The 8,293-nt window shown below is 35.2% G+C and overlaps 1 protein-coding gene and 1 pseudogene across 1 annotated transcript in view; one reads left to right on the top strand and one right to left on the bottom strand.

Moving 5' to 3' along the window:
• Nucleotides 1-5,334: 5,334 nt before the first annotated feature.
• On the bottom strand, nt 5,335-5,554 carry LOC139968255 (U2 spliceosomal RNA; annotated as a pseudogene).
• A 1,405-nt stretch (nt 5,555-6,959) lies between these two features.
• The window catches only part of LOC139968000 (uncharacterized), a 48,536-nt gene continuing 47,202 nt past the window's right edge, over nt 6,960-8,293 (top strand). The window contains exon 1 of the mRNA XM_071972265.1: nt 6,960-7,170. The gene's annotated coding sequence lies outside the window, so the exon portion shown is untranslated. The remainder of the gene's footprint in view (nt 7,171-8,293) is intronic.

The following is an 8,293-nucleotide window of genomic DNA, read 5'->3' as shown; positions in this document are numbered from 1 at the left end:
ACTCTGCCATTTCTTAAGAGGGGGGGGGGGTATCCATATGGAGATTTGAATATTAAATCCTTTAATTTCAAAAGTATGAGGGCCATACTTCTCATAAAACTAATGACTCTCTTTACGCAAGTGCTTCTTTTACAAGTTATCACTGTTTGCATGAAAATGAAATAACACAATAATAAAAACTAGTAGCATCGTGTCATATGACGTAACGAAAACCGTACCATTTAATCGAACCTATCGATCAATCGATTGACAAAGAAGCATATGTTATTTCTGTCAATCCAAGAACTCCTTTATGCTCGGCCATTGTAGCTCATGTCGGGGGTGTATGATTGCTTTTTCAATCCCTGCTCCCATTTGTACAAGATTTTGACGTTTCACATTCATAGTTACGACACAACCAATGTCTAATCTTTCGTCAAAGCAATTTGACAACAGGAACTGCATAGATCCGTAAAAGATCACGAATTGTTTACTCTTGTTAAATTAACAGCCTTTCAATTGCAAAAGAACAATAGCAAAAATTGTTTGCGTCTACGCAAACCAGGAAGTGTCACTTAGTCATAAAAAAAAGTTCATAAATCGAACTCTTTTAGCTTATGTCAATTTATGTCATATTTTTATTTATCGTTTTCTCCAAGTCTTATGAATCACCGATCTATGTTATTGTGTCTTTAATGTGTTCATTGTGTTACTAAGTGCTTGCGCACTGAAATTAATAACAGTTTTCACCTTATTTTGTTTACAGAGTTATAAAAAAAATAATTTTTATGTTCTTTCAAAATTACTCAGTAAATTCTTCGTCATGTAGTTGTCAGCTTGTCTGTTTCTGATTTTCTTACACATACAAAATGAAAAAAAGGCAATTTACGTTAAAATCCCTTCCTTTCGAATTTTATAAGTTCCACGGTATACACAACGTATTCAACAGTATCTTAACGTACCATGAGCATGAGGGAAAAATGGTAAATATGCATCCCAATGTGTGGACTTGAGAAAAACCTGCAAACATACAAATAACATTGCATAAATTTCTCTGAAACTTCCTCCCTTTTCATTTCAGTCCATATATATATATATATATATATATATATATATATATATATATATATATATATAAATAACAGGGGGATTGGCGGCCAACGTTGATCTAGCATGACGCAAAATCAAAACATCAAAACAAATGTTGTTCAGAAACTCCCACGGATTATTTCCTAATTTGTGTTTTTTTCTCTCGTAAAATTGTTCATATTTATATACACATGATATCAATAATTTATGAGTCATTATTATTTGGAAAAACATTAACTAGCTGCATTGCAATAAGTAAAATATAAATGAAAAATGATTTGGTTCAAGTGTATCAGCGATCGTTATTATTTCTTTGGTCCAATCATGTAATCGTATAAGGTTTACAGTTATGAGAAATATAATGACGCAGAAGGACATTTGCTAATTATTGTCCCAACCGGTAGTGACGGTTGAAAGAAAACCGTTAATCAATTTGGAGTTTCAGTGCGGTTTCGATATGTATTGCTGTAGTACAGCAGGAGCATTACCCCCGCCCACACCCCTCCCCCCCCCCCAAAAAAAAATATAAGAAAGAAAGTAAAATGCATTTAAATGGTATAAAATAAGTTACTATGTACTTGTTTGATCAAGACGCAAGTGAATTTGGCGTCAGTGTTAATCAGGCTGGCAAAGTGAAACTTCTACCGCTTTTCTAATTAGGACTTCAAACCACGCACAATGAGTACAAACAAGAAAGGATTATAACACTGTATGGAAACACTGAACTCAACGTATTATCCAAAAAAGTTTCAATAAAATGGTCATTAAACGATCGCCAGAAGCAACTTCCTGCGTTATTCTGAGATAATCAAAGATTCTTCTCCAGTTTAGTCAAGTTCCCCTTGTACGAACAGCATATACATATACATATATCACGGTATCATGGCAATTTAACCATTTAATTTCATCCTTTGAACGCCAATATTATCAGAAAATGTAAAACGAGTAAATTTTGGATGATGTTCAGTGAAGGTACATGGACTTGTTCAGTTCTCGACGAGAGATATACTTCACTTCATATATGTTAGATATATTTATATATTATATATATATATATATATATATATATATATATATATATATATATGCTAAGTGACTTGAAAAATAATAGCAAACTAAGGTTGGTGAAGGGAGCAGGTTGTTTATTTTGTACCCTCTAAACTATATATGGTCCAAATATTTCCGGGGAAAAAATTCTAAAGGCTTTATGGTTATTAACTTCAGCTCAAAATTCCTCTTGAAGTGTGTTAATTAATGATGAACTTGGTCTTCACCACAAAAACAACGAAATAATAGAAAAAAAGAGAGAAGAAAACAAACAAAAACAAAACAAGAAAGAAAGAAAAAAAAAGAAGAAAGAACCGACACATTTGCTAGTTTCGAAGGAACCTTTTCTTAGGTTAATTTGACAGGCCTATATCACGTAAGAAAGTAAACCACTGCTTGACATATAGACATATGTATTAAATATACAGGTCATTCTTCAGTCAAATTACCCTCGTCATTGCCGTCCAAATAACCCCCAAGATAAACTTATCAAATTTTGACAAACAATATATGTTTCCCATAATTCGTGAACTAGGAATGATTCGATTGCGTCTCTATAAGAGATTGAAATCTGTTCTGAATATTATGTTAAGACAGAATCCCAGCGACACTTCTTGACAAAGCAAAGCGAACGTACATGTGTATCCGGAATCTCATTTTTGTTGTCTTCGCCTCAAAAGGAAATCTGACGGAATTTTATCATTTGTAGCTGGTCCCTTGTGAATGGTCTGTTCTCTTTCATTGCTGAATATAGGTGGTTTTATCGAGTTAATATCCACTTAAGTCTGAGAGTCCGGTAGTTTCAAGGCGGTGATTCCGAGGCACTGTAAATACAAAGATCGAGAAAGAGGGAGAGAGTGGAGAAAGGTGGAGAGAGGAAGGTGGAGAGGGAGAGGGAGAGGGGTGGGGGAGGGGAGAGGAGGGAGAGGGAGGAGAAGGAGATGGAGAGGGGGGAGAGGCAGGGGAAAGAGGAGGCAAAAATCTTTTCTACCGTGGATGAGCAAGCCATTTTCGAATACAAAAAGAGTAGAATTCTAGAATTCTGTAGAAATTAGATTTATCATGAATTTATTCAAAACTATTTAATGGACACTATTACAGAGCAAGATCGAAAAAAGTGTTTTTTTTTCTTCTTTGTTACACTTTGTTAATTATTATCTATCAGTTGTTGCAGAAAGAAAAAAGAAAAACAACAACAACAATGATAATAAAAACACTAAGCTATACGATCTATCAAACTCATACTATTCCAACCAAAATCTTTACTAAATGCATTTAGAGCAAAAATCTCTCGATTCATATATAAGAACCGCTTTATTTCCCCCTTTTCTTCTTAAGCTCATGAATCGAACGTGAAATGTCTCATTATAAAGAAAGGTGTTACATTGTAGTATAAAACAAGGTCGGTTTTGCTGTAGCTTTTACAGCAATCAACTGCATTTTCAGTTCATTTTTTTTTGTCATGGAAAGAAGGCGATATTATCACGTGTAGCAAATATGTGGCGACTCTTTTAATTTTTGTATATATAGGTCGTGTCATTAATGTTGTTTTGAACTATATATGATAGTGAAGTTTTAGGGATAAAGCAGCAATATACTGCATTGGCTTACTACCAACAAAACTGATAGGTTCTCATCTCTCTCACCATTATGTGTGTCCCATCTATCCTTTGTTAACATTTATAAATGTTTACTTGCATGAACGTGTTGCTTCTCAACGTAGGGGAAGGGGTCGGGGAGGGGGAGGGGGAGGGGATGGGAGGGGGAGGGGAATCTAACTGAGTGCCATCTTAGCACTGAAAAAAGTGCTTTGACCAGTTGGTTCGCTTTTTATTGTTTATGTGGGGATGCATGTTTTAATCACAATAGTCCATAAGAGAGGGGGAAAGGTTTATTTTTATTTTTATCGACATTCCATTGAGGGCTCCAAAGGCACAACATTAGGTAGTGAGGGGGTGAGATGCATTTGTGTGCCTACTACAATAGTACCTCCATATCGACGGTAACTTGATCGTTTGATCGGATTCATTTTGATGTAATGAGCCAGTCTATGAGAAGGAGAGGGCAAATCAACAATCTGTTGGGTTACTTTGTAATATAGTTTCAAAGATTACGAAAAGGATGTACCTTCGCTAGGGGCTGATCAACAGAGGAGGATTGGGGCCCGGGCCTGCCCTTCCTGATTTTTTTTTTAACTAAGAATTAACTTCAAGCATGATTGTGTTAAAACAAAGTATCAACCGCCGATACTTGTCACCCATCCTCCCTCACCCCCCCCCACACCCCTCCCTCTTTCGACCTTTCTAATTTTTTTATGTATGGATACTTAAATTTCCCTATACATCATTCCGAGTTTGCTTTCAGTTATTCTAAGATTATATCAGTTACAAAGCCTGATTTATGTCTTGTTTCATTGCGTGATACTAACCCGGTACACTTATTCATTTTCATTACTATGAAAGAAAATGTGACATACATATATATGTATATATGTATATGAATTCTGATTTCATTCTAAGGGGTGTTCCCTTACATTAGCTAATGTCATCGTCGAAGAATTAAAATGTGGGGCACGCGACTGGAATTTATGGACATGCAAGCAAAGGAAAACAAAAGAAAGAAGGCTTTAAAAAACGTTAAAGGACTTAACATTTGATGATAATATACCGGTGGATTAAGAAAGAACTGTAGTGTAAATAGGGCATTTTCGACTGGAGGATATGGGGAGAAGAGATAGATGGAGAAATCGATGGGAGAGATAGAGGATGGAGAGAGAGAGAAAGGAACTTGCAAATCTATTCACGTTTTGACGATATTCATCTGGTCATTAAGTCTGGAACGATCCTTTAAGGCCAAAAAAAATCTGTCTCCTCTTCCATACGTAACTAATAGTTAATGTCACTTCAATGATTAAAACAACGTGTAATAATTCCACCAAACAAAGTGGTCTGCAATTTTTTATTTAAATCAACAGCAATGCCCCCATAGGATTAAATAAAAGAACAATTTTATAATTTTTCTTTCGTAATACGCTATGAACATGTTATTTGAGGCAATAAAATCATTTTGTTCTACTATTCATATTTGGTTTTTCTCTCGGCTGGTGCGTGCTTGACCTAATGGACTGTGTGCTCAGGATAATCTGTGGGTAATTTAACCTTCTCGTACATTTTATCGCATTATTACAATCTCGAAAAAGTCAACTTTGATAGCCCATGCTTGATTTCATTTCGGATAATAAATATTTTTTTAAGAAAAAGTCGCCCAGGAAAGAACCTGGGCACGAAAACCAAACTACCGAACGACTGATCCGCTCTAAACCCCAGTCCAATTTGCATCGGGACTGTGACTGTGTGATCATCGTCGGGTGTGCATCACCATTCCCCTCGAAAGGGAACAGATACTACACATGATCTTAGCCAAAAGGCCGAGAAGCGATTTCGGATAATAAATGGGGCAATGTCCGTGCATGGCTATAGCTGTATGCTTAACAAGAATTGTTGTAAATTCTCTTCATCAATAGGTCAAAAACACACATTTGTAACGATTTGTTTTATGCATATTGAAGTATATTCAACTTGGGTGATATTTTGTGAATATGGCAAAGAACATCTAGTTAGTGATATAATGATGGCAATTCATCTCAAATGTTTTGTATTTATTTTAAAACTATTTCCATCATTTTTTTTATACCGAGGAAAACAATACTTAAATATCGTGGGCGACGAAACTTTCAGAATCGAATATGATCTGGAGTATGCTATATTTCATTTCGACGAAACTCTGTAAGAGGGATATCCCACAGATTAACAGATAAATTAATATCGTATTTTTAGCTGACTATGTGAAACAATATAATAATAATTATTATAACTAATAGATCGCGTATCATTTTTAACCAAAGACTCCCTACCCCACCCCACCACAACCCCTTTCCCTACCCCACCCCATCCCCACCCCATCCCCACCCCATCACCCATCCCACACCACCCATTCCCCATCCCCCTAACCCCACCCCTAAAAAAATATAAAAATGGTGACCAAGGACATAAACTCCTTTTCCACTGCCATATTTTCTTTCTGAAACCTCTTGAAACATCTACAACAAACCAAATCGACCTTGATTTTTCTCATGTCACAACCACTATATGATGAGGTAAATCCAACACATTTATACCTTTCTTATCTAAGACAAATTATACCCTTTACTTTGTTTTCAACCAACCATTCATTACCACAATAATGGTTTCCTCAATGGTTGCAAAATGTCGTTAATAAACATCATAAAATTTTCAACTACTGTCCTTAATTCATCGTTACCCTTTTTCTCCCCTCTGAAAACATTGTTCAAAAACCGATGCTCGGTCACAGACACAATTTTTGTTAACCCCTGCTTTGTATAATAAGCCTTGCGAGTTCTGCTCTGTTCAAATTGAAAACAACGCAGGTGTAAACACGAATTCAATTAGTCGTTTTCTCTCAGTATATCGTTTGGGATACCGTCGGCAACCTCACGGACCACGACATCAAATAAATATACCCCATTTTATAATTTCTCTGTTTTGTTTTATCTGTAAAGTTTCGTCATCATTTCTACCTTTAATTTGTCATTTCGGTTTATACGAGTGGTAGAATTTCGTCCTTGGTGATCAGGTGACTGGTACTAAACATGACATACGAAGAGGCTGAAATGTCGATAAATTAAATGAGTATAGAGTATGTCTCTCTCCCTCTCCTTCTGCCCGGCGCTACACACAATATATTATAAATGACCAATTACCATCGCGCTTGCGCATAACATTGTACACCCAAACACGGAAGATACATAAAGTTGCGAGTTTGACTCCATTGGCCGACAGTCGATGTTGTACCGTTGATTACGTGTTTATCATTCACAAATTTGGTTAAAGTTTTTTGTTGAAATCTGTTTTGGATCAAACGTACATTTTACCGATTATCAAGAGAACGAGTATATATAACTATCATAGAGCGATATTTACAGATTTTCGTGGAGTTACAAAGCGATTTACCGTACATCGAGAAGAAAACTGGAAGGTAAGTTTGATTTAGAGTGACAATGTTGGCCGAGAAGATGAGATTTTTTATTCTAGTCGATAGCTACTAAATAGACTTTCGAGAGGCAGTCGTGCACGTAAGTTGATAGCTGGTATAAAGTCTATAAAAGTATTAAGACGGAATTTCAAGAGAGTTTTAGGTAAACTAGTAAAACATGAACTGCGGGTTTAGAAACAAGGAGTCAAAAATGTAATTTGTTTTAAAAGTGTTTCGCTATATTCTGCCTCTTTATTTACTGTTTTCCGTTCGATAACGGAGCCAGCAGACCACGTGAGACTGTTTTCAGCAACTTCTGTGTTCTATTAAATGTAAGACATGAAAAGCTTTCTACTTAGTTTCTAAAAGAGGTTTTTTTCTCAAGCACAAAGAAAAATAAATAAAAAATTCCCCCCAAAACCTACAGCATTGAAAGTATAGTTGATATATATATATATATATATATAGATATGTGTATATATATATATATATAGGTATATATATAGTTATATATATACACACACATATATATCATATATAGATATGTATATGTTTATATATATATACACAAATATATATATACAAATATATGTATACATATAAGTATATATACATGAAATATTGTGTGTACTTGATTCATTGTTTCCTTGTTTGTTTATTGTGTTTATTTGTTTGTTTTTCCGTTTGTTTACGAGTATTGTTGGTAACAAGTACTCATCGCAGCACTTGATAACGAGTTTATGCGTGCTCAGCTTGTCTCGGTCTCAGTATTTCAATTTTTATCGTAAATGTGTCAAAACTTTACAATTAAAAGAGCACATTTCCTCTTTCTAATCCAATCCTTGCAGAGAATGAGAATGGATATTAGTCATAACAAACACGATTACGCTATGCACCACTGAATAGTGAGGCAGGGTGAATTCTTTGAATGCATTCATGTTATATCAGAAGTCGTCTACGAATTGCTTACTTGTGTATATATAATGTAAGATTAGTTCGGTAGATTTAGTTATTATGGGAAAGTGAGGCCATTGGTCTGGCCACATTGTGTTACTTCACACACTCGTGTAAGGTATATTATATACTATTACACATGTTGATAATGAAAGAAGGTATACAGCCTATT

This window comes from Apostichopus japonicus, chromosome 5 (assembly GCF_037975245.1).
Source record: "Apostichopus japonicus isolate 1M-3 chromosome 5, ASM3797524v1, whole genome shotgun sequence".
Classification (NCBI taxonomy): Eukaryota; Metazoa; Echinodermata; class Holothuroidea; order Aspidochirotida; family Stichopodidae; genus Apostichopus; species Apostichopus japonicus.
Note: the sequence above shows the minus strand (reverse complement) of the source record. Positions and strands in the feature narration are given on the sequence as shown.